This window comes from Pseudorca crassidens, chromosome 14 (genome assembly GCF_039906515.1).
Source record: "Pseudorca crassidens isolate mPseCra1 chromosome 14, mPseCra1.hap1, whole genome shotgun sequence".
Taxonomy (NCBI): Eukaryota; Metazoa; Chordata; class Mammalia; order Artiodactyla; family Delphinidae; genus Pseudorca; species Pseudorca crassidens.
In genome coordinates this window covers 50700467-50725112 of record NC_090309.1, presented here as the reverse complement: position 1 = coordinate 50725112, position 24646 = coordinate 50700467, and the positions used below count along the sequence as shown (strand labels likewise).

General features: G+C 36.7%; 1 protein-coding gene across 21 annotated transcripts in view; it reads right to left on the bottom strand.

Moving 5' to 3' along the window:
- Positions 1–24646, bottom strand: part of NRXN1 (neurexin 1) — a 1121405-nt gene that overhangs the window by 687737 nt on the left and 409022 nt on the right. The gene's annotated exons all lie outside the window — the stretch shown is intronic.

Below are 24646 nucleotides of genomic sequence, written 5' to 3'. Positions count from 1 at the left end.
GCTTAATGGCATTAGCTGGATCGTTGGTTCATTCCCTGATCTCACCAGACAGATGGTAGGGCTGGCTTTTATGAGACTGGAAATCCAGGACATCCTCAGGGGAACAGCATGTAAATGAAGTCTCAACATCGTCTATATATCTCAGTCTTTACTACGTTTAGGAGCAACAACGTAGATCCCACAAAATGTTAGATCAATCAAAAATGTGGCTATTTGGAAAGAGCAGTCTTTTCCCACTGATTAAACGAGTTTAACCAAAAAAAGAGTAGAAGCCAAAAGCTCCCTCAACTTTCTAGGCAATGATGGCATTGTACCAAGAAAAATGAGACAGTATGGTTTGGACTCAGCTTCCGATAAACTATAAACATAGAATTTTAAGTGATACTAGAGAACCTTAACCTGCTGCCCTGGTAATACAGCATCTCTACTATGCCCACTGGAGGGTTCATATACTAACAGGGGTCTCACTCTTATCCTGGCAATAGGATTTTACCTCAGGAGTATTGTCATTCAATAATCTAATAACTCATGTCTTTGCATCAGAGCTCAAATCAAGGTCTCAGCTCATCAAGGCCCAATGACCTGACTCTCTGGATACAGAAAGTACCATAAGCAGCTACAGGTAAACAAGGCATGGCACTGAGTAAAATCGTGAGCACCTAAGAACTTTCACAAGAGAGTGAATCCTTGAGGGAGAGTCACTGTCTACTAGCAAACTATTAGTGAAGACTAGTGGTCAGGCTCAACCCACCACATTCTGAGGCAGAGTCACCAAGCACAGCCCAATCCATACTAGAGGGTCCCTTCCATTCAAACACTCAAAATATTGGCTGAAATTCCCCCAAGTGTTAAGCCCAGTGCTAGTCTTTAGGGATAATAGAGTGACCAAGACTGACCTAATCCTTGTCTCTGAATGTCTACAGTTTAGGTGTTTGTTTCCCTGGTCAGTTCAATATGGCAAGTGCCTTGATATTGGGAGCCAGCACAAGTAAATATTTCTGATATACTAGGAAAAAAAAAAGAAGCAGGCTAAACTATGAATTTAGATCCTAGCTGGCCAATTGTTAACTGCACTGGGGGCAATCATGCATCTTTTAAAATCTCAGTTTCTAAAAATGGTTAGTGATACCAGTCTTTCAGGATATAATGAGATAATGCTGTACAGGCATCTGGCAAAGTTGGTGGGCACTAGAAATGGTAGATGTCTTCCTCCTTGCCTGCCTAATGTAATAAATGTGATAAATGATCTAAAACAAATAGCATATGTCATACTTCACTGTGAAATCTAGAACACTCTCTTTAAGATCAGAAACAGAACACAGATGCCCACTATCAACATACTGTGCTTAAAGTCCTAGATAATGTAGGACGACAAGAGAAACACAAGCATTATCAAGAGTATAAGTGAAAAAAACCACATCATATTAGCAAATATAATTGTATACACTGAAAGACCAAAATTATCTTAAAAAAAAACTGTTGGGTTGAAGATATTTCAGAAAGATCGTAGGGTTATACGTACTAGGGAAAATCAATATTTTAAACATACAAACAGATCTATAGATTCAATGAAATTCCAGTAAAAATCTCAATGATTTTTTTTAAATGAATACGAAAAGCTGATTCTACAAGTTCTATGAGAAAAACAAAGAGCCCAAAATAGCCAAGATACACCAGAGAAAGAAGATTAAGGAACTTTCCTGTAAAGATGAACAATTATTAGAAAATTATGATAATAAAGATAATGCATTAGGATAGACAAAAGGGGGAGAATAAAGATAATAATCAAACTAAAAATATTCTTAAGCACATATGAAAATGATTTATATCAAGTCAGGCATTGCAAATAAGTGAGCAAAGTACAGATTAGTCAATAAATGGTGCTGGGACAACTGGTTATCTACATGAATAAAGTGAAATTGGATCTTTACATCATTTTGTTTACAAAAAATGAATTCTCCATGGACTAAGGATATAAATTAGTAAGGTAAGTCTGTAAAACTTTTGTAAGACAAGAAATTACAATACTGAAGTATGGAAGGATTTATTAAATAGCCACAAAAATCACTAATAAAATATTGATAAATTCAACTGCATTAAAATTAAGAACACCTGGTTCATCAATAATACCATAAAGAGAGTAAGAATCTAAATTAGGTTGGTAGAAAATATTTTCATACCGTATTAATCTACAAAGGACTACAATACAGGATTCGCAAAGCATTCTGATAACTCGGTTTGAAAAACAAGATGAACAATGGGAAAATGGGCAAAATAAATGTATAGTAATTTCACAGAAAAACAGGTATATGCTGTATGAATAAATAAAAAGATGCTCAATTCTATGAGTCTTCAGGGAAAGGCAAAAATCAAATTATATTCAGAAACTATTTCATAGCCATGAAATTGACAAAAAATGATATGAAAAGATAGAAAAACTCCAGGCTTTGTAAAAGCTATGGAAAAATAGTAATTCTTATCCAATGCTAATGAGAGTGCCGATGAGCTGAAGATCGACCGACGGCAATAAGCACTATTTGGCCTTATGCTAGCCCATGGGAACGTCACATATTATAAAGGTGTCAGTCTTTAGAAAATTGTTACCGTAGTCAATAAAAATACAATTTCCAATTCCCTTCAATTCATTTCTCTCTTCTCACTGTTCTGATCATTTGATGATAGGGAGTCAAGTGAATTCTGGTTCATATCTGTATACATACATCAGATATACTGAGATTCACTTATCTGAAGAGGATATTTGCAAACTTTTCATCCCCAAGGAACAGGAACTCAGAACAGGTCTCTGAGCCAAAGGGAGTTTTGGAGACCCTCTTCTAGCCCATTCTTTACATTGTTAAGAAAATGATGCCCATGGAGTTGAAATGACTGTCAAATTCAGAAAGTGCACCAACCACAGAAGCAGGATTAGAATTCAGCCTCTGACTACCCTTAAATACTAAATAACAGAGTTTGGGGGCTTGAAGAGGTTTGGTCTAGTTAAAAGGCTGTAGCATTTTATCTAAGTGATTTCACATCATTCCAAATATGATTTATTCAAAATAAATCTTGACAAAGGATTTATTTGCCAGATAATGTGGCAGAGCCAAAGGAAAAAAATAGTAAATAGAGTTTGCAGTTCACTAGATGGAAAGCTGTGAAGTTATATGAGAATTGATGGCATTTCACACCATCATATTCCTATTACTTAAAAATGGAAATGTATCACTCCTTTTATATTGTTTAACATCAAATTTAGATGATTTAAATTTGCATTAAATGCAACCACATAGTTTTGGAAAAAATCACGCTGTATAATATATCATTACCTCAAAAGGCCATAAATGAGACATGAATCTAAGCAGGGAAAATCTTTTTGCTATGTTCTTTTTCAAGAAAGAATATGTGTACTATGTGAGAATACATAAGTCATTCTACTTTCTTCAAGAGGACTACAATTCCTCCAATTATTTGTTACCATACAGTCTTTGTCATTGTTTTCTGCTGTGTCATATGCAAATACCAAGCAGCATAGTGAAGAGTTATTTATGCTTTCCTGTTGAACACCTAAAGAATGGGTCTATGTCCATTTTAAAATGTAAGTCTCAAATATCTTGTGCATTTCTAGAATGTTCTAAAACAATAAACATCAAAAAGAAATTAGATTCACAGCAACATGTATATCAACAAATTCTTATATCCAGGATACATAAAGAACTTATACAAATCAATCAGGAAAAAAAACAAAACAAAAAAAAACTAGCCAAACCAACAGGAACAGACACTTTTATCCATGATAAAAAGATATCCATATGGAAAGATGTTCTTATTAGTATTCAGAGAAATGCAAACTAAACCACAATAAAATATCAATACATTCCACTACAATGAATAAAATGAAAAAGACAAAATGCACAAAGTGTGTTTAGTGAGGATGTGGAGCAACTAGAACTCTCATGTATTGCTGGTGAGAACTGCTTTTTGAAATTAGCAATATCTTTTAAAGCTAAACACCTGCCTACGTTATGACCCAGTAACCCCCACTTGTAAGGATACATCCAACAAAATGGACACAAAGATCATCAGAATAACATACGAGAATGTTTACAGCAGCACTCTGCATAATAACTTCAAACTGAACAGCACTTAAATGCCAATCAATAGTAGAATAGATAAATAAACTGGGGTATAGTTACACAGTGAAATATTAGACAACAATGAGAATATATAATCTACAACTACGTGCAAAAATATGGATAAATCTCAGAATAATAACACTGAGTAAAAAGAATTCCACACATAAAAGAGAACATACTTATGATTCCAGTTATATAAAATTTTTTTAAACAAGCAAAAATTAATCTCTACTGTTGTAAGTCAAGGTAATGGCTACCTTTGGTAGATAGGAAGCAGGGACTAGTTAGGAGGACTTTTTGGGTGCTAGCAATGTTCTGTTCTGGATCTGGTGTTGGTTATGGGTGTGATCAGAGTGCAAAAATTCATATAGCTGTACACTTATGATACGTGCACTTCTTAGTATTTACACTATATTTCAAAAAATAATTTAAATACTAGTTTAAATAATCTATATGATTGAGAACAAAACAAGTTCACCTGATAAAGTCTTTTCTTCCTGATTCATAGGGTGATATGAGCAAGACATTACTCCCATTAATGTTACTTTTATTAGTAAAAATGAAAATAATAGCAACAATAATAATACCAGTTATGTAGCATTTAAAAACTTTTCAATGCATATTAATATCCCTTAATACCATTTGCTCTCCAGAGCGACCTCATAGGATTTAGAAAAAGTTTATAAGCTGCAATGGATATAATTATAATTGTTTGAAGGACCATATCCAAATGTGCTGATTAATGGATCATTGTCAAGATAAAGGGAGTCTCTGTTATTAATCATAGAAATGCTATGATAGAATTAGAGAAACAATTAAAAAATAAACTGCTCAAAAGCTTGGAGCATTTTTCTAATATTCTATATTAATTTGCTTTCCTATGCAATACAATTGGAGGAAGAGATCTAACAGAGTGCCATTGGAATTAGTCCTATTCAATTTTCAGCCCTCTAATAATTTAGATGAAAATACACAGTTCTTGCTCATCTAATTTTCTGAAGGAAATTTCAATGAAAAAATCCAAATTGTACAAATTCTTGTTATGCTGACTAGATAAGCTGATTCTGACAAAGTTAAATTTAATGGGAATAAACCTGAGTTCTATTCTCAGGTCTAAAACTACTCAACTGAACAAGTAAGAGTATATAGGAAACAAGATTTCCCAGACACATCAGATAAAACAAACAAAGCCAAATCGTTAGAGGATTTAGAACATGAATCAACAGTGCGATAGAGACATTCAAAACAGCCCAGGTATGCACGGGTTACATTCATGAAAGTTCTTAGAGGAGGGATGGGAGGGTCTTGTGCTTTAGTGCTAGGCAGCTCATGCCTGTTATCACACTCCTATTTAGACAAGCTGGAGTACATTTGGATATATGCTAAGATGATAAAAGACTTCTAGATTATATAAGGTAGTGTTAAAAACCCTCTAAAGAAAAAATTTAAGGGATACATGACAGTATCTTGAAACATCAGGAAGGATGTCCCCTAGAAGAGTAATTCCATTTTGTATGGAAACAGGGGTGTAAGTAGAATCAAAGCATGAAAGGTATGGGAAAACATATTCTCAATATAATGAAGACTTTCTAAGAGAGGTAGCCATAGGTGGAACATTCAATTTGACAGAAAACAAAGTACTCATCAAATAAAGAACTTAAACATAACTGAAAAACATAACTGAAAAACATAATTGCATATGGCAGAAGGTTTTCAATCTTTGGATGGAAGAATGAAAAAACAGATCCTTTTCAACAGCAAGAATTACTGACTTCTACTTTAGAGAGAGGAATATTACACAAAGAAAGGTTAAATGGCTCCCCAAGTTCACACAGAAATTGATTCTCAGGATAATGCCCCTTCCCATTGCCTATGCTTGGGGTAAAGTCTCATTAATTTGACCCTATGTTTCCACAATTTTCAGCTTCACTGAACTTCTTTACTAAGTGAAGGATCTGCAAGGGAATGGCCCTAGTTCCTAAGGACAATGATGTCTATGGGCAGAGAGGAGTCCCACTATTCTCACTTACATGAAGAATGTCAGGCCATTTTCCTAAGCCACGAACCTGACCTACATTATTGTTCTTGATTATCTTGCATTTCATATACACAATCCCAAATCACACAGGTTTATAAGGTTTTACTACATCTTAAAATATATTCTAAGATTGTGTTCAACACAAACCAGAAACTGAAATCAACATGTGAAAAAAACAAGTGAACGAAAACCAACGTTTGAGTAAGAGACTTGTTTCATTTGTTTTACTGCTCTAGAAGTCAAATACACAAGAATATTGTGCCGAAAATGTCCTTGACTAAACAAAAGTACACACTAGAAGTTTACATTATTAAATTAAATAACATGCCTGGCTTTCTCTGACTATAAAGGTAAAGCAAGTTTAGAAAAACAGGAAAAGAAAGTCTGCCTATTGAAAATCACATCAGGTTAAATTCTCAGTCCCTCAGTGTAACAGAAAACAGTATAGTTTTATTTGCCAAAACCCTCTGTAATTTAGAAATTAAAACAATCAATTGATCACTATAAGGAAAAACAGCATTATTTTAAAGGGAGAGTAGTTCACTCTTTCCTTGGATTTTCTACCTGATGCAATGCTGTAAATCATTCCAAAATTCCCAAATGCGATTCAACCTACAGAAATTCAGAGGCTAACTTCTATTGTTTGCAGCAAGAAATCAAGCTTCATAAAATATTCATTCTTCAAGGTTTTATTTCACTTTAGATACACCTCAAGGCAACCAGTCCAGAAATAAGGTGCCAAAAATCCATCAGATAACCCCCAAAATAGGCACACTCTTAACGACAACATACGTGAGGTCATTAAATATGAAAGGTAAAGAAGACTTAGATATTATTTGGCACAATGCTCTAATTTATTAGATGAAGAGAGTGAGGCCTCAACAGTTAAAACTGTGGTCACATAAAAAACTGGAGTAGAATCAAAATATGTATAACTCTTGCCCTCTTTATTCCAACCTCATGTTCTTCCTTATTTCCTATGTATTGCCATGAAATGAGCCTCTAATTCATTACCAAAAACTAAATGCAGCTTAAACTTGAACATATTAAAAAAGAAAAATAGGACATAGCCCAACACTCTGGCCATTTTCCAATCCTACTGTGCAACTGATTTGCATTTGTTTCAATAACTGCAGGTGCTGGGAACCAAACAGGCCAGTCCATGGCTAACTGGGCTGATGACCATTCAGTTCTGCACAGATGATACGACACACAGGGAAAGTCATAAACAAACATTCACCAGGTGTGCAATATCGCAATTTCTGGGCCTGCCTCCAGCTCAACTCCCACAGCTGAATCTGTGACAACTAGACTCTAGCATCTTTTAACCTGGAGGATACCAGTGACACAATCAAAGTAAAAACATAGCTTGGTGAATTTAGGCTTTGCAAAGAATCTCTATATGAACTTATGATTCCTTTGGGGTCAATTAATGTTTACCTAATAAATAAATTATATGTATGTATATATAGCAAATATACTATTATATATATAATTATAGGAAGACAATGATATTTATAGCAGATTTATAGATATCCTGTATTTATAAACAATCCTCATTTATACTAAGATCAGTATAAACTAAGAACACTTGGATTTTAGAGTACCACGCTTTGCACTAGGGGAAGAGAAGGGATGCTGGAAACCCATGGCATGTCTTTGAACTTAAGGCAAAGAATACTGAATCCAGAAGTCACACATGTAAAGCACCTAGCAGTCCTCAAACTGGAATTGAGAGGGAGATTAATAATTCATTCAGGCATCATCTTGGTCAAACTTTTCTATTTTATTCCATGTACATATAAGTCCATGCCACTCTCTCACTTCGTTCCAGCTTTCCATTCCCTCTCCCTGTGTCCTCAAGTCCATTCTCTACGTCTGTGTCTCTTATTCCATGTACAATGGGAAGCCATTGGAGTACTGAAGCTGGAGAGTGACAAGTTCTGATTTACATTTTTAAAAGTTAAGTCTGGTTTCTGTGTGGAGTTTGGATTCTGGATATGCATGAAAGTGCTAGCAATGAGACTAACAGTTATAAAGTTATAGACCATAGGAATGAGGGCTATAGAGTCATATATACCTGGCCCTTCCATTTTATCGGGAGTCAATGACAGGAAGAGAACAGGACAGTGGCCCTGCTTATAGTCTCTTTCTGTTGGTTGTACCTGCTTCTTTGGTTCACCCTCACTGACCTCTGATGCCTTCCAAATGGTAGATTCCTAAGTGCTCTGTAGGGCCTCCCCACTGCATTTTCCAAACATAATTTAAGGGGTGGGCTGGTGGAGATAGAGAGATTCATCTGGCTCAACCTGCTTCATCCTCTGGTTCCAGCACACTGCATCTGGCTACTGTGATCCCCTGGCCCAGCAGCCCAGCAAGTGGCCTTCTTGTGAGTGATACTGGCCAGATGGCTCAAGCCCCAGACTAAAGTGGAGTGTCTGCATGGCCCATAGAATCTTAGGCCTCCTGGCTATACCAGACGTTGAGAGTATAGGTTATACTCCTTGGTCTCTGTCCACTGTACCGGTCCCCTATCTCTCCTCAGAAAGGCACGAGGCAGGTCAGCAAATTTGATGCAGACACTGTCATGTGTAAGGAATGCAGAATGCAGACATTCCTCTTTTGCAGGCATACACAGGCACTGCACACGCTTCTATAGTAGTCTGTTGTCCCGATAACCTTGGGTAAAGGAAGCACACTTCTCCTTGGACAATACATTTTCATGGGGTCTACGGCCTACTGACTCTTCTGCCCCACTCACCCATCTCCAGTGCTTAGGTAGATAAGGAAGGTGGGAGGTAGGGAGGAATCAGGAGGAGTCAAAAGATCAGTTTTGCTGTCTCCTAGTAAGTGCTGAGGAAGATAACTGGCCCGTTTCTAGAGATTTTCTTTATAGTGGAGGTTACTTAAATTCTGTGTCGGGGCCTTTAGTTAACAATTCTATGAGAAAATGTATCCTCAGCATGTTGCTGTGAACATAAAGAAATACCTGGCATATGGTGGGCAATCAACTGTTGGTTATTATTATTGTTATTATTAAACTAACTACCATATTTTAAAGGACTGTCCAGCAGTTTTAAAAAATCAGCTTTTTACCTAATGATTTAATAACCAGAATATCATTATGCCCAGCACCCTAATTCTAGGAAATTTTTGGTTAATTCAGGTTCATGGAGTAAGAAAGAGATGGAGGTATTACAAATAGCATAAAGGAGGGAAAAATATGTCTCTGTATTGATGGTTTACCCTTTTGAAGAGGTTTATACCTTGATGACTTGCAAAATGATTTCATGAGGTTTTTGTGTTGTTTTTATTTTTCATTCTCTAAGGGAAAAAAGCATCGCACTAAGGATCAGGAGAGTTGAGTGCTGGTTTCCACTCAGCCACTTTTCAGCTCTCTGCCCTTGGCCACTCCAGCTAGCCTCACTGGGCCATATTTTCTTCCCTGGCAAAGTGACATAGCTGGACTAAGTGACCTCCAGTGTTTCTTTCAATTCTAAAATTTTATGGCCCTATAACATTCTTGATTCATTGAGCCACTGTTTCATTGATTCACTCAATAAACATTTACTGAGGCTCAACTCTGTGCCAAAGTCTACTGCTTTTCTGCTGTCAAAATCACACAACATGCTAAAGTGTCTTCAAAGGTTTCTGATGGCTGCTGCTTTTACAAGGAACTTTCCGTAGCAACCTCTGTCTCCCTGAGCTTCTAGATCTACTTTACCTCTTATACTGTAAGGACTTCAAATTGAAGAAAAACAAAGCAACATGGAAGGTGTTCTGTTCACACTCTATCAGAAATAAACTTTCTATTCTGATCACTTTTCTTCCTTAGTCCGGAAAAGAACACCTTCAACAGACTTTTTGGTCCAATATATGCTGGGTGTTAAAAGAATGTAATGAATTTTTTTTTCTCCCAAATTTAAGGTACTTTTCCATATAAATGAAATTCTTAGTATAATAAAACATTTGAAGAGAAAGCTGGTATTACCTACTATATGTTTATAGGAATTAATTTGGGAGCATGTATATTTCTCTAATTAATGTATGAAAGGATAAATCAATAATGACTAGTGTTTTCCTATGGATAGAACCCTTGGTTTGGAATTAGGAACCCTGAGTTCAGTTCCCCCACTTAATGGTTGGTCCTACATGACCATGGGCAAGTAAATGTAGCTGAGTCTGAGCTTACTTCAGTACAATGGCTATAGTCATGCTGTCATGCCACACCTTCATATTTTTTAAAAATAAGGATCAGTAATATAATGATTATGGAATTATTATCATTATTATTAATTACATACTGATTCTTCCATAACCTCCCCACATCCCATCTGTCATAGCTGTATTGAAACCATCATAAATCAACATTGTCTAGCTCAGCATTTTTCAAACCAGGTTTCTCATCTGCTTTGAATACTATTTTCTCAAGCCTCCCAAGGATGGTACAAAACAAACACCTTTCTAGATACGTAGGAGAGAAGTTAGTTATTCTGTACAATAGATTCCTTAGGATTTTATTCCTTTCCCAACACCAGCAGAGCTCCAGCCTAAGGCAAACACAGAATTTATCAGAAAGAGTTTGGAAGTAGTTTACAGAATAGAAGGAATCACTGAACCATCAAGTCTTGGAAAGGATGGAACGTGGGGAAGATCTAAGTTCCTCATAGTTTTGGTCTCCTATAGGGTTGTATCGCTCTCACTCGTATAACTCAACAACAGCGAACCCCAGACTCAAAGTAATTTCATTCAAGTCCTGAATTCCCCAGAGGGGATGAATTTGATTAGCTCAGTTTGTGTTGGTCAGAAATATTTAGTCCCAGTTCAGACTTTTATGATTGGAGTAGGGGAAACCGGCAGGATTATAAAACAGGAGCATACGGGGGAATCACATAAGAGGACAGCCTACTCATTGATTAACACTTGACACTGTCAACAAGTCGGTATTGGGATCTAATATTAAAAGAGAACCCTTCCCAGCATGTAGAAATTATTACAATTTCCTTTTTAGAACAACTAAATATAAACTTATGTCTCAAGCTCCAATTTTTTTTTAAAAAATGGACATTGTCTGATTTGTTAACTTTCTTTTAACTGTGAAACTTTATCAGAAATCTCAGTGAATCACATAAATGTAAATTTTAGAACTGGAAAAAGGAGACCTTTAAAGGTTATGAGATTTTCTCTGGCGTCTATAGCTAGGCACAGGTGAAGCTGAGATGAGAAGCTGAGTCTCTAGACCAGTTGATCCCAAACAGGGCCGGTCATCAGAATCGCCTGGGAAAGAAACCTTTAAAAAATATTGTACAACACAGGGAATATAGCCAATTTTCTATAATAACTACAAATGCAATATAACCTTTAAAAATTGTTTATCACTATGTTGTACGCCTGAAACATATAATATTGTACATCAACTCCACCTCATTAAAAAAAGAAGAAATAAAAGCATATTTCTAGCACCCATTCCCTTAAGTCCTACTTTCTTAAGACTGGAGTAGTGCTCCTGATACTTTATTATTTTTTACTTCCCAGTTATTTCCAGCAACCAGTTAAGCTTGAAATTCAATGTTTCTTGTAAAATACTGGGCCTTCCCCCTTCCCTTACTCTCCATGAAAAGAACCCACTTCCCAACAAACAGCACAAAATATACAATAAAATAGATGAAATATAAACAAAGCAATCAAAAATCAGAGCACATTCCCACTTTCTAGTTTGGAAGTAATTTGATTGGTGAGAAACATTCTGGCCAGACTGAATAATACCACTTCTTGATCAGTAACTGTAATTCACAATACATCTGTTCACTTCTCACACTGAGAATTCTCTGATCTCAAGGATAAGACGTATTTCCACATTCACAAGCTATAAATGTTTTTTTTCCTTTTCTACCTGTTGTGAGTAAACCAAACACCCTATTGAAACAAGTCTGTTCTTTCTAAAGATCATTGGCCTTGACACTATATGGCAAAAACACGTGATATATTTTATATCCCATACTTGAAATAAGTTGCCTCCCCCTCCATTCCCCACACTACATGCCTTTCTCATGAACAATTCATAAAACCGTTGAAGAGATCTTCTAATTCAAGGTCTTTTGAAAATTTCTTCCCAGTTACCCAGGATTCACATACTGTATATAGACTTTGTACTTGCAATGCACTCTTCTATTTTTTTATAGAAATAGGAATTGTTCTAAATTAACTTCATAAAAATAACGGTTCACCACTCAAATCTGAAAAACACTGATTTAATTCAGTCTTTTCATTTTACAGATAAGAAAACTAAGGCCCAGGAAATTTAAGAGACTTGGCAAAAAACACTTAGCTTGTGAATACCTCAGACTAGAATTTGGATCTCTGACGGAATGCTATGCTCTTTCTACTACAGTCTGCTGCATTTCTAATGCTATTTTAGATAGGTTTGAATGGACACCTTCACAGTTTCAGAGGGAAGAAAATATTCATTTTGAAGAATATAGGACAGTCTAGCTTTTCCACCAAGATGTTCAATCCTAATTTAATCTCTTTCCCAGATACCTAGCTTTCATAACTCCTAGATGAAATATGCAAAATTATAGCTTTATAGCTTTCATATCACCAGTTAATATTACTATTATTTTTCTCAGCTATTATCTCAAAGTGAAGCAATCATCTTGACTACCTTACCATATGTGCACTAATTATGTTAAGCTTCTCAACATCAAAATTTTAATTTTGCAGTTTACTTTGATTTATATTATTATAATGAAAGTCTTTGACTTAAATATTCAAATATTCCTACTTAAAAACAGACAATGCATTTTATTTTAAATTGATAATATTACCAATAATGTAGGAAAAAATCTGTATCACTTTATAATAAAAAATAAACATAAATTGAATATATTTAACTATGTTGACAAGAAGCTAATTACTGGATAATTAGGTATATCAGGCTGAGGTGATCTGATATTATATTTAATATTCATAGTAGTTCTCAACTTGGCATCACAATGAAATCACCTAAAGAGCCTTGGAAAATATTAATGCCTCAGTCCCTGCCCCGGGTATTGACATTGACACTTTCAGAAGTTTCCCAGGTGGTTCAAATGTGCCACGTGCCACGGTAGAGAATCAAGGGTTTAGAAAGATATGACCTACACGTTTAACGTGTAACAATTGTGCCTCTATAAATGTACCAATTTAGTTATAATAATGTGACAAAATGTTGCAGCTCTTTAAGCTATAATTTACACTTCAGACATGACCTGCCTGTGTATAGTATTGCTTTACATTTGCATATTGTTTGATTAATTAATAAGTAGTCATCATATTTTATCTCATAAAATGGGAACAAAGTGCATTTCCTCTCTCCCCTTTGATGTACGTTACTAGACTGACCTTTGAAAGCATCTGATTTTAAGTCACAGTTTTCTTTATAAAGGCCAATCTTTACGTAAAACCACATGCATAAATCTTCAACCCATTCAGATGCCTTTATACATTTCCTTCCTGAAGGAAAATCATCTAAGAAGCAAGCTAGAGTTGTATCTTGCTGCCAATTCAGGCAATCACATTTGCCCAAGCACAAAGAAACCCCCAATGAGCTGAATTCAATTGTTTTCAGTATTTTTTAATTAAAAATTTTAGCCAATCTCCAAAACTCTCATTATACAAAATATATAAGGTTTAAGTATTTCTGGAAAAATTCAATGCAAACATTCAAAGAAGGCAAACATTCTGTCTTGAACAGTGCTCTTTATTTGCTGGTCAGAATAAAACCTGAAGCTGATGAAAAGCTTATGAAAGGTAAATATCCCATCGTGGACGTTAAAAACAAGGATGTTCTACTCTAAGGAGAAAGTCATGGAAGAAAGAACTGGGATTAAAATAAAGAAAGACGCAACACAAGAGCTAGTCCTGAAATAGAAGAGCTGACACCCCTCCATCAGCAATTTCTCCTTGACAGGCCTGTCTTTCTTTAACAGGTTGATACCTCTGTATACCACAGGCTGAAATTTTAAGTGCCTAAGCTCCTCTTCCTTCTTCTAATAAACAAATGCACAAAAAACTCTATTTTACTTCCCTTGCTGCTGTGCCATAATAAACTATGTCTCGGGATTTTTTTTTTTTTTTTTTTTTGGGTACACGGGCCTCTCACTGTTGTGGCCTCTCCCGTTGCGGAGCACAGGCTCCAGATGCGCAGGCTTAGCAGCCATGGCTCACGGGCCCAGCCGCTCTGCGGCATGTGGGATCTTCCCGGACCGGGGCACAAACCCGTGTCCCCTGCATCGGCAGGCGGACTCTCAACCACCGCGCCACCATGGAAGCCCACAAAAGCCTTTTAATAAATTTCTGCTTGTGTTTTCTTTACATGTATTTCAATTTGAAGACAAAGAGTTTCTTCCCCACTTCCCTCATTTGCTGTTGCTTGTTTGACTAATTAAAAAGCACACTCTCTGAATGCTGAAAAGAGAAGATGGAAGAGTGGGCAGATGGGTCAAGATGGAATGTCCGTGGCCCTGGCAGGCCTTGCGATTTTTTCCACTAAAACAAATCCTTTATTCTTCTAGCTCAGATTCAAGGAAGGCAGAGAGGCAGCTCTTCGGCCTTTCCTACTTCAGGTCAAAGTCCTTTTTATACTTGGCATACAACCTAGATGCATCAGAATTCTGTACAAAATGGAAAGTTTTATGCTTCCAAATAATTCAAGTGCATTCTGTGGTCCCTGTGTCCTGTGGGCTGCCCTGGCAGATTTGCGGCATCTCTTAGGGCAAAGCGATTTGAAAGCTTTGAGGTTTTCTTGGCGACTGGAAAGAATAATTTGACTTCACTTGGAATAAGATCATATTCAGCAGAAAAGATCTGCTGTGCTCAAGGTCACGGACCTTGGCTCTGTGGATATTCAGTTATTCAGCAGAATAACCACTCCAAAGCCTTCAAAGCATTTTTGGATGCTGCTGCAGGTGTTGCCTGCAGAGACCTTCCTGACAGCCGCTGAGTTCCTGCATCTGTCTGTCCCCTTCTTAATGCTGTCTCTTCTGCTCTCTAAAAACCACATTCCCTCTTTATACATATATATGCATGTATATGTATGCAATCCCAAAGAGATGTTTCCATGAATCAAGATCCATATGTACATATATAAAGGACTAAGTAAAGTTTCCAGGGGGAAGAGATTTTTTTAATTGACGCATTTCAAAGCCTTAAGTCTTAAGCAGCATTTTAGAATGTACTTGCAAAATAAATCATGGAAGCCCCAAGGAATTAATTCATTGATTAAAGAAACATATTAAAGACCTACTATGTGTGAGGCACTATATTAATTACTTTGAGGGAAACAATATTGAATTAGACAGATATCTATCTTATAAGATGTTCAAAATGCAAAGAGCACACAAGGCATATAAGAGGTCAGGAAAATTTAAAAGAAGAGATTATTTCCAAAGTGTTGAGATACATTTCTTAAAGAAGGTAAAACTTGGATGACATCTTGAAGGATGACACATTTGAAATTTAGGGAATTTGGGGAACAGCACAACAGGTGAGGGGATGAAATGAGTGACCATTTTGAGGTGAGAAGTCAAACAATTAATGAAATTTGACTAGAACTAAGATGGCATGAAGAAGAAGAAAGGCAAATGATGTGAGAGAGTTTGGTTAAGCCTGAATTATAAAAGGCTTTGATAAAGGAAAGAAATATTCCTGACATTTTTATCAGGAATATGCAGCTGAGAATGAAATGTGAATTAGTGATTGGCACAGACTTAGGGACAAGAGTTGCACTTCACACTTTTGTCATGAATATTAAAGTTTTGAAAAATGCAGTCTATCTAAAATCAAGGTAATGATTTCAATGCAAAAATAAGGAGAGCTTTGGAAAGCTATTCAGGTTTGGTTGGGGAGGCGGGAGGAGACAGATGGATAGTCCATCACTAGATATTTTTATTCTTATTTCCTATCAAACAGACAAGCATTTGTGAGGAAAAAGACTTCATGTAAGAAGGGTTTACTTTGCGCTATCTGCCAAGGAGGATATTGGTTTAATGATTCAAAGAAGTAAAGCCAAGTTATATTATATTTAATTGTAAGATATAACTAGTAAGTTGCATTAAACATGATTAAAGGATATTATGAAGAGACTTTAGATTCTTTAAAACTACTGTATTGAACATAGGAGAAATAATAGTCCAAGATATTCTTTAAATATCCTGTGTGAATGCCAACTTTTCTGGTAGAATAAATTTAAATGCAAATGAATACAATGCCTAAATACATTTTCTTTTGACTTTGTTCCCAGTGATGTGGTTAAGAGCCCAAACTACCACTCCATCACTTATTAGCTTTGTGATTGGGGGCAAGTTGTTTAACATTATAATTTTCTAATTTCTATTTAAAATGTGGGTAAAAGTTATACTTACCCAGAGGTTAATGAATTGATGCTTATAAAATTATTAGCATAGTGTCTGGCTACAAATGTCATTCAGTTTTCCTGGTACACAAGTTTTCTGTGTTTGCTCTTTAATCTTATAAAATCATTTCCATCAGAGTTTTACTTCATGGCAAGCTGCTTTTATTTCTTGATTAAGAAAACATATCCTATGCCCAAAATTATATAGATACTTTCCTCTCTTTTCTTCTAGTATTTCTGTAACATGCAATCCCTTTATGGTTTTTTTATATGAATGATACATGGGTGGAACCTAATTTTACTTTATTTCCCACATGTATAATCAGTTCTTTCAACACTGTCTATTAAATACTACATTCTTTCCTCACAGTTTTTAAAAACGCATTGTCATACACTAAACTCCATAAATACCTGATCTATTTCTAGACACTATTTTTCTTTATACCTGTTTGTCTGTTTCTATGCCAGAACAAAACTGCTTTACTTATAGTCATTTCACAGTACCTTTTTTTTTTTTTTTTTTTTTGCAGTATGTGGGCCTCTCACTGTTGTGGCCTCTCCCGTTGCGGAGCACAGGCTCCGGACGCACAGGCTCAGCGGCCATGGCTCACGGGCCCAGCCGCTCCGTGGCATGTGGGATCTTCCCGGACCGGGGCACGAACCCGTGTCCCCTGCATCGGCAGGCGGACTCTCAACCACTGCGCCACCAGGGAAGCCCCACAGTACCTTTTAATATTAAGTTGGTAACCTACCTAAATTATTATCTTTCTCAAAAAAAATTTAGCTGTTTATGTTTGCACATTAACTTCAGAACCAATTTGTCAATTCCCCAACCCCTCTCCCCAAATTGAGATTATGAGTTAAATTGCCCTAAATCTATCATTTAATTTAAAGCTTAAATCATCTGATCCAGGAACACACGGTTTGTTTTTCCGCTTATTTGGGCCCTATTCTGTATCCTTCAGGAAAGACTTATTATTTTTTTATGTAAGTCTTACACAAGGCCAGTATTTTGCAACATTTGGATAAGCTTTTAATATTCCTAAAATCTTCATGCAGGTAAAAACCCTAATGATTTAAACATCTACTTTAATTTGATGTACACAATGATTTGAGAGAAAATCCCATCAATATTTTTGCCTTGCCTCTTTAGCCTTCTATCCTGATTTTGCTAAGTAACTGAACTGGTAAGAAAGATATTTATTCTTTATATTACTCTTTCAGATATAAAAAAAGGATTTTTTTCACTAGATTTATATATGTATGTTTACAGCTAGCAAGCCATACTATTTTAAAATTCTACCTTAAGGAAAGGAATAACTCCTATAAATTCCATAAGAGACTATCAAAAGTGATAATGACAGCAACAACAATGGTTTAACTGGAAACAGACGAGCAGCCCCCGCATGGCTAATCCCCATGGCCCTACAGTCAGAAAGGACGGACTAAACCATCCTGACAGATGGACATCAATTTTAGTCTCATAAACTTATGGGATGGAATAAAATTCTCTTCTACCAGCTCACTGGAGGACATTCTTTACTCTAAGTCCGATTCTTCATTCAGTCTATCCTCCAGGTTGAAGGAAAATAATTCTTTCATTATTACTCACCAATGACAACCCGGAGAGACATAAAATTACATTGAAAGTGCAAATAGTCACCTTCCTCTTACAATTTCACTACTGAGGTCCAGCACTTAACACATTAACTCAGAAAATGAAAGTGTTGCAATTTAATCCAATTCAGGATGCCGGAGAGCATCTACAGGTTTGCTAAATATAAATTTTTCTTTATAAAAGCATAGCTACATAAACTTCTTGATTTTGATATTGAAAATAACATGTCAAATACAGGTATATTCCAAATGTGACCCAAAATAGACATTCAAAGCCACATCCCAGAAAGCCGTGTTTTTCTATAAGCTACATAGAAAAGTGTCTCTAATTTTCATTTCTAAGAAAAAATAAATACCAGAATTATGAGGGGGCACCTTCAATTTTTACCCTACCTGCTGTGTGACATTTTACAAAGAACATGTATTAATTTTATAACTTTGAAACAATATATTTTATGAATTTGATGTGTTTTTAAATTTTCCTAAAAAGTTCCCTTCTAATTTACTGAATGGAAACTAATAAAATTTCAAAATATTAAAAAAAAAAAATAACAAGGCACTTCCTCTGGAATTAATAGCACCTGCATCTTTTTCTTTACTGGACTTTATTTTTCTTTCTGTACAGCATTTATCACTACCTCAGTTATGAATTATTTATTTTTATTTATTTCCACATGTCCCATTAAACTGTGAGCTCCACGAGAGCAGGAGACTTTGCTGCCATTGTCATGATGGTTGTCTACCACCGGATCTCAGGGATTGGGACAGTGCCCAGAACCTAGGAGGCACTCAATAACCTTGTGTTGACTGAATTACTTATAATTACTTTATTTGCAATTTGCACATGAGCACAAGAACTAAAAACTAACCAAATAAGCTATTTTAAAATATAAATGGGGGCTTCCCTGGTGGCGCAGTGGTTGAGAGTCCGCCTGCCGATGCAGGGGACACGGGTTCGTGCCCCGGTCCGGGAAGATCCCACATGCCGCGGAGCAGCTGGGCCCGTGAGCCATGGCTGCTGGGCCTGCGCGTCCGGAGCCTGTGCTCCACAACGGGAGAGGCCACAACAGTGAGAGGCCCGTGTACCGCAAAAAAAAAAAAAAAAATGTAAATGGAACTTTCTGTCATTATTATCTATGATCCTTTTAAGCTTTACTGGGCTTAAGATTAAAAATCAAATTTGATTATAGAGCTAAAGAAAGCTACTGCTTGAATGTGAGATCAGGAATGATTTTTATTTACATGTCTATCTAAGGAGGGGAAACAGGTCCTTATCACACATTAAACAAGTCATTCAATTATATTTGTTCAAAGTACCACCAAGGAAGGAAAACCAAAATGTGCCTTGAAGGCAGATACTCAACTGGCACTTAGGAAGGGATTCCCTTAAAAGGAACACTTCAGTTGCTGGGAGCTGATGAAAGAGTAAGAGTTAAAGCAGGTAGAAATGGAAAGGAACATTCTAGGTGTCTACAGAGATATCTAGAAAGTTCTGAGGCCAGAAGATCTTGTCAAATTCTAGAAACTGTTAAGAGTGAAGATGCACTAGAAAAGAATCAGGACAAAACAGGTGGAGGGCAGCTATTTTGATGGCAGACTTTCTTCTCACACTGAAGTTAGCCAGCTGGAGTCCTTGGAACTTTCCTGAACTTTCCTGCAACTAGCAGCACCATGTTCCTGCCAGATGCTGCATCAGTAACAAGTCAAAGCAGGAAATACTCTAAAATTGGCCAGTTTGTTTAGTGATGAGGGTGACTCCTGGCTGGTGAAAAAAGGCATTTTGTATTCAGAATGTTTGAAATTCCTTAGATGGCTTTCCAAATTTCATAAGCACACTGTGATGTGAGAGATCAAACTGAGGAGAATCAGCTCTTTGGCCGCAGATCTGAGATCTTTCTAGGGGAGGACAAAAGGAAGCCAAACCTCATCCATCTATTTTCACACTAGTGACACAATCTAGGTTCAGTTATTCAACTATGAAAAATTCCGTTTTCTTATGATTCATCACATGCCATAATTGTTTCTGACTTTATACTTTTCTTTTTTCTCTCTGACCTGTTCTACTAGCCACATATTTCTAGACTCACCTCAGGTCCTACCGCAAGAATCCTTCCTTATATGAGCCATCCCTCCTCTGACCTCTTCTATATTTTATACCCTTTATTATACAATTTTTTACTCAATTGCATATGATTCTTGAGGAGAAGAGGAGGAAGAGGGCAGGAGGGAGGTAGGAAGGTAGAAAGAATATAGATGTGAATATCGAATTTGTGTGTGTGTGTGTGTGTGTGTGTGTGGTACACGGGCCTCTCACTGTTGTGTCCTCTCCCGTTGCGGAGCACAGGCTTCTGACGCGCAGGCTCAGCGGCCATGGCTCACGGGCCCAGCCGCTCCGCGGCATGTGGGATCTTCCTGGACCGGGGCACGAAACCGTGTCCCCTGTATTGGCAGGCGGACTCTCAACCACTGCGCCACCAGGGAAGCCCCTAGAATATTTTTATCAAACGAAAATTTCTAATGAGGATGTAAAAGACCAATTCAAGTTCAAGCATTACCTTCTTTGAGAGAACATTATTCAATCTGGGCACCTTGTTTTAATATTTCTCTATAGAATATCTATGCAATGGGAAGTCTTCTCGAACAATTACTTGCTAAACAAGTCATATTTACCAAACACTTCTCAGTTTTAGACATGTTTGCTTAGGTCATTCTCTGGAGATTGTCCTGAAGAAGAAAAAAAGTTGAAACTTGTAGATAGTAATCCAGGGGAAAAATATATTTCATTTATTAGCCAGTTTTGAGAGCCTCACGTCTTGTTCTAGGTGTTCAGAATACACGTGTGAAGTATAACATTTTTAAGATTGTTAAAACCAGTTCAGAAAAAATCCTTAGCCCTCCAACAGAAACATAGGTAAAGAACATGAATAAACAATCCACAAAATTGAAAATTTATGATCAATAAAATCTATGAAAAATTATGCAACCTTATAAATATTCAAAGAAATGCATGGAAAAACAAAATAGAAATGGCTTTGTGTTTAGCTTATAATATGTAATAATGGTTGGGTGTAACAAAATAAACACTTCATATCTAACTAACTAGTGGAAATGCAAAGTGTATAAACTATGGGGAATATAAATCGACGATTTATTTAAAGACTCAAAGAAAAGTTCTGCCCTTGTCCTAATAATTGTGCTGCTAGATAACACAACTAAGGAAAAACATCAGAAACATGAACAAAAGTTTGTATACTAGATGTCCATTATAGACCTAAAAATCAGGAAAATTTGTAAACAATTAAAATATTCAATTATTGGAAAACAAATAATGAAAGAACATTAGGGTGGAATATTTTGCATCATTAAAAATCATGCTGTTCCGGGATTCCCTGGTGGCGCAGTGGTTGCGAATCTCCCTGCTAATGCAGGGGACACGGGTTCGAGCCCTGGTCTGGGAAGATCCCGCATGCTGCAGAGCAACTAGGCCCGTGAGCCACAACTACTAAGCCTGCGCGTCTGGAGCCTGTGCTCCGCAACAAGAGAGGCCACAATAGTGAGAGGCCCACACACCGCTTGCCACAACTAGAGAAAGCCCTCGCATAGAAACGAAGACCCGACACAGCCAAAAGTAAAAAAAAAAAAAAAAAAAATCATGCTCTCATGTTCTAATGATGGAGGAAGATACCCTTCACATAAAACTAAACAAAATCAAGACAAACAAATTGTATTATAAATTGTATGCTTATAATTATAATGTATATGTGTATTAGAATGTGACTATTTCTGTGTTGCATAAAAGTGTGGGTTTTTCTTCTTTAAATCTTTTTTTTTAATCTTCCAAATTTTCTATAATGAGCACTTTTCATAACCAGAAAAAAGTTAATATTAAATAAGTAATTTACACTCATTTTGCCATGTGCATAAATTATTCTACATAAATAGCTCCCTTTTACAAGTCAAGCCAAAGAGATGCCAAACCATATTGGGTTCTGCAGAGACTCAATTGCCAACAATGACATAATACAAAACCTCCTACAGAGACCCTCTTCTTTTTCACAACACTGTATTTCTTTTTTTTCTTTTTTAACAGTGTTTAACAGTTGGAAATGCTGAGAAGCTACAGATGAGATCATTAGTGGAAAGTATTTTCCATTGCTCTTTTGTCAGGGAAAATCCCTTAGCAGATATCTATTTCGGAGTCATGTTTTTGCCCAGGCTGACAAAATTTAAAGCAGAGTAGATAAAACATGTATTTGTGAGCATCCTCCTCTATCAAACGGAATTCACTTTGGCTATCACACTGATCAAGATAATTTGTCTTGGGATTTTCCTCTGTAGGACCCTGATTCGTACGGTGTGAGAGACTGCAACATAGCATGTCGTCAGGGCCTCAAAAGATGGCACCTGAGCAACCACTTCTAAAAGTCACCAGAAATACCAGAAAGATAGGCTGATGGAGATTTACAATCCTTTATGGTCTGCAATTCAAGTGTACTATGTGTGCACCTAAGCAACTGACTCAATGAAGCTCGTGAAAACCCCCCAGGTACTTGGGTTCAGCAAACAGTCTGCTTCAGCCCTGCTCATTTCCACTGTAACCCAGCATGCTGGACTGAGAAGCCAAGGGCTTGTTTAAAGGAACAATCCACTTTCCTTACAGAATCTTGGGCCCTCACCTTTGTAAGCCATCTTTGCCTTGGGTTGCTGAGACCATCTTCTCAGGGGCTGCTCGCTCTTGTACAAATGTATATCCACGTAAATCCTCACAACTCACGGGCTCTGAGATTTCCTTGTCAGTTAATCTGAAGGTCCTCTCCCTCAGATCCCAATACCTCTGAGCTGGGTCAGGTTTTCCCTGATTTGCCTAGCAATGAATTCAGCTTAATTTAACACCCATTCTGTCTGAAAGTCTTTAATTTTCCTTTATCAACCTAGAGGACTGATGAACTATAGTTAGAAGTGTATTCAAATTTTGGATAGTTTGAATTGTATATGAACTGGGGGGTCTTCTTTCAAGGAAAATACAAAATTAGGTACACACACAAAGAAATCACAATTAATTTCTGAATATGCGAGATCCTTTTCTTCTGAAATTTCTTTAGGTGTTTACTAAAACTAACATAGAAATGCTTCCAGATTACAGTTTGGCTTCTTCTCCTTGCAGAAAATAATTCTATGACTCCTAAAACTTCATAGAGGCAGACACAAATGAGGAACCCTCAATTTTAAGGTGAGATAGTCAAATGAGACTTCTGTTTACAGAAATCTGCTCATTTACTTGATTGACTGGTTTTGCTTCTTATCTTGTCAGTCTCTCCTTGGGGAAGGAGGGTATCTGCTTCTGCTTCAGCCAATGACATTGTGACTTTGGCTAAGTTATTTAAATATCTTAAATCATGTCAAATGGGACTAGAAATACATATTGCATTACTGGACATCTAGGAAGATTAAGTGCAATCAGAGGAAAATGGATTCATACACTATTGTCTGAAAATTCTTGTACTAGAAGATAATTCTTTTTCAGGGCAAGGAATTTCTGTGGACTCCCTAGCATGCTTCCGTGCATACAATACAGATTTCTCTGATTAGGGACTGATTTGTTTGATGGATGGGAATGAATCATAGAGGTCATAACTGCCCTTGCTCTCTCCCTAAAATGTAGAAAAATGAATCAGCTGTGGTCATCTACCTTTTCATTGTCTAATAGCCACAAGTGGTCTAAATCCAGTAAACTAAAGTGGACACTGGTGGCATTTATATTTATTCTCCAGCTGTTTCTGTCTCCCAGTTTTACCAATTCCAGTCAGAAATGCCATTGTTCCTGAGGAATCTGAAGAAGAACTGCCTCAACTGTGCACTGTCCCCAGGGTGTGTGGATGTGATATATAGAACATGCCATTGTATATAAGGGACTTGAGCATCTACAGATTTTGGTAACCACGGGGGCCCTAGAACCAATCCTGCATGGGTACCAAGGGATGACTGTAAATATCTACTGTGATAATTAATGAGAGCATTTTTTTTTTAATTTAACCTATTTTGTAAGGTAGTTATCAAAGTGGTTCTGATACAAGAAAAGATCCCAAATGTGAGATCCCTGCTTTGTGATGCCAGATGCCTTCTTGTCATTGCTTTACATACGTATAAAGCATATATATAAATATAAAATGATGAAATATGATTTCAGTAAGAGCAAGCAGTGTACAGCTCCTGACGTCATGTGATAACAGAGCACACTGTTTTTGTGCAGATGTCCACACAGTTATCAAAGATGATTCACCTTCCGGTTCTATGCTCTCTTCCCCTGGATACTCATAAGAACCTGCTCTGAAATTTAAACATCAAATAAAAATGCTTCCAAACAATTATTGTGACAACAAACACAGCAATAAGCCTATAAGCAGCAGCCCAGTATTTTATCCCTGTCTTTAATGTCAGGTTGCCTTTTTTTTTTTTTTGTAGTAG